Source organism: Bombina bombina, chromosome 1 (genome assembly GCF_027579735.1).
Source record: "Bombina bombina isolate aBomBom1 chromosome 1, aBomBom1.pri, whole genome shotgun sequence".
Lineage (NCBI taxonomy): Eukaryota > Metazoa > Chordata > Amphibia > Anura > Bombinatoridae > Bombina > Bombina bombina.
In genome coordinates, this window is record NC_069499.1 from 49,914,907 (window position 1) to 49,921,041 (window position 6,135).

Sequence of the window (6,135 nt, forward strand, 5' to 3'; positions counted from 1 at the left end):
CACGCACACAGCAGAAGCAGCAGACAGGGGAGATTATTACTACAAATCCACAGCAGAAGCAGCAGATGGGAGATTATTACTACACGCACACAGCAGAAGCAGCAGACAGGGGAAATTATTACTACACGCACACAGCAGAGGCAGCAGGCAGGGGAGATTATTACTACATGCATACAGCAGAAGCAGCAGACAGGGGAGATTATTACTACACACACACAGCAGAGGCAGCAGACAGGGGAGATTATTACTATACATGCATACAGCAGAAGCAGCAGACAGGGGAGATTATTACTACACACTAACAGCAGAGGCAGCAGAAAGGGGAAATTATTATTACACGCACACAGCAGAAGCAGCAGACGGGAGATTATTACTACACGCACACAGCAGAAGCAGCAGACGAGAGATTATTACTACACGCACACAACAGAAGCAGCAGACGGTAGATTATTACTACACGCACACAGCAGAAGCAGCAGACAGGGGAGATTATTACTATACATGCATACAGCAGAAGCAGCAGACAGGGGAGATTATTACTACACACTAACAGCAGAGGCAGCAGAAAGGGGAAATTATTACTACACGCACACAGCAGAAGCAGCAGACAGGGGAGATTATTACTACACACACATCAGAAGCAGCAGACAGGGGAGATTATTACTACACGCATGCAGCAGAAGCAGCAGACAGGAGAGATTATTACTACACGCACACAGCAGAAGCAGCAGACAGGCGAGATTATTACTACACGCACGCAGCAGAAGCAGCAGACAGGAGAGATTATTACTACACACACAGCAGAAGCAGCAGACAGGCGAGATTATTACTACACGCACGCAGCAGAGGCAGCAGACAGGCAAGATCATTACTACACACACACAGCAGAGGCAGCAGACAGGCGAGATTATTACTACACACACAGCAGAGGCAGCAGACAGGCGAGATTATTACTACACACACAGCAGAGGCAGCAGACATGGGAGATTATTACTACACACACACAGCAGAGGCAGCAGACATGGGAGATTATTAAAGCAGTCACACAACAGAGGCAACTTTCAACCCTGTAACTGCAGGGCTGAACTGGGAGATGTGAAGCAATAACTCTTGCACCTCTCCCAACCACATGCAGGACATTTCCCACGCCATAAAGATATGCTGCATATGTTCAGAAAAAAGGCAGCGGACCCTTGTACTCGGGAGACTGCAGACAGGGACACTCGTGGGCCTGATATTCAAGACCTCGCCGCTCAGAAGCAATATTCCATGAAGTCGCGTTGTTACTGCACTTAAAAAAATTTAGAGACACAAATTTTACCTTGAGATATTTATGTTGCTATGCAGTGTTCTTTAGGTGAAACAGAGACTCCTGCATTACAATACAAGGTTTAAAGAAAATCCCAAAGATTTTGCGCCGGCGAGGTTTTGAATATTAGGCTCCTGTATCTCATTCACTACAAAACAGCAGCTTGAAAATCTTTAATGCTACTCCTTACACATCTGCCCCGTCTTCTGTGTAAAAGCCCTGCCGCTATAGCACTCACTGCACTGCGCAAGCTTTTAGAGAGAGGATAGGGCGGATGTGCAAGGAGTAATAGCAGCACTAAAAATGTAAAATAAATAAACAAACATTGTATACCCGTGCTAGTCTTGCCCCCCCTCGGGGTAATTTACTGCACATGGGTTCAGCGCACCCACAGTACCCGGCTTAGCACAGCCCTCATGCTCCTGAGCATATTTCCTGACCTATCCAAACAATTTAATTTTCATTTTGACTTTACCGTCCCTTTAATCATCTCATCTTTTTATGTTTCTAGAGACACACAGGACATATAAAGTTAAAGGGACAGTCTACACCAGAATTTGTATTGTTTTAAAAGATAGATAATCCCTTTAATACCCATTCCCCAGTTTTGCATAACCAACACAGTTATATTAATATACTTTTAACCTCTGTGATTATCTTGTATCTAAGCCTCTGCAAACTGCTCCTTTATTTCAGTTCTTTTGACAGACTTGCAGTTTAGCCAATCAGTGCCTGCTCCCAGATAACTTCACGTGCACAAGCACAGTGTTATCTATATGAAAAACATGAACTAAGACCCTCTAGAGGTGAAAAACTGTTAAAATGCATTTTGAAAAGAGGTGGCCTTCAAGGTCTAAGAAATTAGCATATGAACCTCCTAGGTTAAGCTTTCAACTAAGAATACCAAGAGGACAAAGCAAAATTGGTGATAAAAGTAAATTGGAAAATTGTTTAAAATTACATGCCCTATCTGAATCATGAAAGTTTATTTTGGCGTAGACTGTCCCTTTAAGTTACATAATAAATACTGAAAATCAAAAACAATTGCTTAAAAATTCCTTGAAAATGCCAGAAGATAAAATACCACAGTTTCTCTGCTTGTTTTTTCATGCAGTAGTTGAAAGCTCATTGTCATTCGTGCATTTATATTTTTGGCCATGTTTTTCCCGCCATTTATTTTTGAATATGACGTGAATTAAAATGAAAATATGCAGTGTCTTTTTGTTTTTTAATAAAGCCTTTTACCTTACCCCTTACCTAGGCATTCTTCTCAACAAAGGATAGCAAAGGAACAAAGCAAATTTTATAATAGAAGTAAATTGGAAAGTTGTGTGCTCTGTTTGAATCATGGGGAAAAAAATTGGGTTTCATGTGCCTTTAAATTAAATTGATTTAAATCACTAGTCAGTAAGACTAAAATTTAAATCATGTTTTTCTTAGAATAATAACTTTTCAGATTCTTTCTCCAGTTATTTAAGAAAATTACTGATTTATTTATATACCATTAGAAATACATACGCCTAGATTTAGAGTTGGGCGGTAGCCGTGAAAACCAGCGTTAGAGGCTCCTAACGCTGGTTTTTACCGCCCTATGGTATTTGGAGTCAGTCAGGAAAGGGTCTAACGCTCACTTTCCAGCCACGACTTTTCCATACCGCAGATCCCCTTACGTCAATTGCGTATCCTATCTTTTCAATGGGATCTTTCTAACGCCGGTATTTAGAGTCGTGGCTGAAGTGAGCGTTAGAAATCTAACGACCAAACTCCAGCCGCAGAAAAAAGTCAGTAGTTAAGAGCTTTTTGGGCTAACGCCAGTTCATAAAGCTCTTAACTACTGTGCTCTACAGTACACTAACACCCATAAACTACCTATGTACCCCTAAACCGAGGCCCCCCCCACATCGCCGCCACTCGATTAAATTTTTTTAACCCCTAATCTGCCGACCGCCACCTACGTTATACTTATATACCCCTAATCTGCTGCCCCTAACACCGCCGACCCCAATATTATATTTATTAACCTCTAATCTGCCCCCCACAACGTCGCCGCCACCTACCTACACTTATTAACCCCTAATCGGCCGAGCGGACCGCACCGCTACTATAATAAAGTTATTAACCCCTAATCCGCCTCACTCCCGCCTCAATAACCCTATAATAAATAGTATTAACCCCTAATCTGCCCTCCCTAACATCGCCAACACCTAACTTCAAACATTAACCCCTAATCTGCCGACCGGAGCTCACCGCTATTCTAATACATTTTTTAACCCCTAAAGCTAAGTCTAACCCTAACACTAACACCCCCCTAAGTTAAATATAATTTAAATCTAACGAAATAAATTAACTCTTATTATATAAATTATTCCTATTTAAAGCTAATACTTACCTGTAAAATAAACCCTAATATAGCTACAATATAACTAATAATTATATTGTAGCTATTTTAGGATTAATATTTATTTTACAGGCAACTTTGTATTTATTTTAATCAGGTACAATAGCTATTAAATAGTTAATAACTATTTAATAGCTAAAATAGTTAAAATAATTACAAAATTACCTGTAAAATAAATCCTAACCTAAGTTACAATTAAACCTAACACTACACTATCAATAAATTAATTAAATAAAATACCTACAATTATCTACAATTAAACCTAACACTACACTATCAATAAATTAATTAAATACAATATCTACAAATAAATACAATGAAATAAACTAACTAAAGTACAAAAAATAAAAAAGAACTAAGTTACAAAAAATAAAAAAATATTTACAAACATTAGAAAAATATTACAACAATTTTAAACTAATTACACCTACTCTAAGCCCCCTAATAAAATAACAAAGACCCCCAAAATAAAAAAAAATTCCCTACCCTATTCTAAATTAAAAAAGTTCAAAGCTCTTTTACCTTACCAGCCCTGAAAAGGCCCCTTTGCGGGGCATGCCCCAAAGAATTCAGCTCTTTTGCCTGTAAAAAAAAACATACAATACCCCCCCCCCAACATTACAACCCACCACCCACATACCCCTAATCTAACCCAAACCCCCCTTAAATAAACCTAACACTAAGCCCCTGAAGATCTTCCTACCTTATCTTCACCTCGCCGGGTACCACCGATTGGTCCTGGCTCCGAAATCTTCATCCAACCCAAGCGGGGGCTAGACATCCATCATCCGGCGGCTGAAGAGGTCCAGAAGAGGCTCCAAAGACAGGGGAGATTATTACTACACGCATGCAGCAGAAGCAGCAGACAGGAGAGATTATTACTACACGCACACAGCAGAAGCAGCAGACAGGGGACATTATTACTACACGCACGCAGCAGAAGCAGCAGACAGGAGAGATTATTACTACACACATACATCAGAAGCAGCAGACAGGAGAGATTATTACTACACACACAGCAGAAGCAGCAGACAGGCGAGATTATTACTACACGCACGCAGCAGAAGCAGCAGACAGGAGAGATTATTACTACACACACAGCAGAAGCAGCAGACAGGCGAGATTATTACTACACGCACGCAGCAGAGGCAGCAGACAGGCAAGATCATTACTACACACACACAGCAGAGGCAGCAGACAGGCGAGATCATTACTACACACACAGCAGAGGCAGCAGACGGCGAGATTATTACTACACACACAGCAGAGGCAGCAGACATGGGAGATTATTACTACACACACAAAGCAGAGGCAGCAGACATGGGAGATTATTAAAGCAGTCACACAACAGAGGCAACTTTCAACCCTGTAACTGCAGGGCTGAACTGGGAGATGTGAAGCAATAACTCTTGCACCTCTCCCAACCACATGCAGGACATTTCCCATGCCATAAAGATATGCTGCATATGTTCAGAAAAAAGGCAGCGGACCCTTGTACTCGGGAGACTGCAGACAGGGACACTCGTGGGCCTGATATTCAAGACCTCGCCGCTCAGAAGCAATATTCCATGAAGTCGCGTTGTTACTGCACTTAAAAAAATTTAGAGACACAAATTTTACCTTGAGATATTTATGTTGCTATGCAGTGTTCTTTAGGTGAAACAGAGACTCCTGCATTACAATACAAGGTTTAAAGAAAATCCCAAAGATTTTGCGCCGGCGAGGTTTTGAATATTAGGCTCCTGTATCTCATTCACTACAAAACAGCAGCTTGAAAATCTTTAATGCTACTCCTTACACATCTGCCCCGTCTTCTGTGTAAAAGCCCTACCGCTATAGCACTCACTGCACTGCGCAAGCTTTTAGAGAGAGGATAGGGCGGATGTGCAAGGAGTAATAGCAGCACTAAAAATGTAAAATAAATAAACAAACATTGTATACCCGTGCTAGTCTTGCCCCCCCTCGGGGTAATTTACTGCACATGGGTTCAGCGCACCCACAGTACCCGGCTTAGCACAGCCCTCATGCTCCTGAGCATATTTCCTGACCTATCCAAACAATTTAATTTTCATTTTGACTTTACCGTCCCTTTAATCATCTCATCTTTTTATGTTTCTAGAGACACACAGGACATATAAAGTTAAAGGGACAGTCTACACCAGAATTTGTATTGTTTTAAAAGATAGATAATCCCTTTAATACCCATTCCCCAGTTTTGCATAACCAACACAGTTATATTAATATACTTTTAACCTCTGTGATTATCTTGTATCTAAGCCTCTGCAAACTGCCCCTTTATTTCAGTTCTTTTGACAGACTTGCAGTTTAGCCAATCAGTGCCTGCTCCCAGATAACTTCACGTGCACAAGCACAGTGTTATCTATATGAAAAACATGAACTAAGACCCTCTAGAGGTGAAAAACTGTTA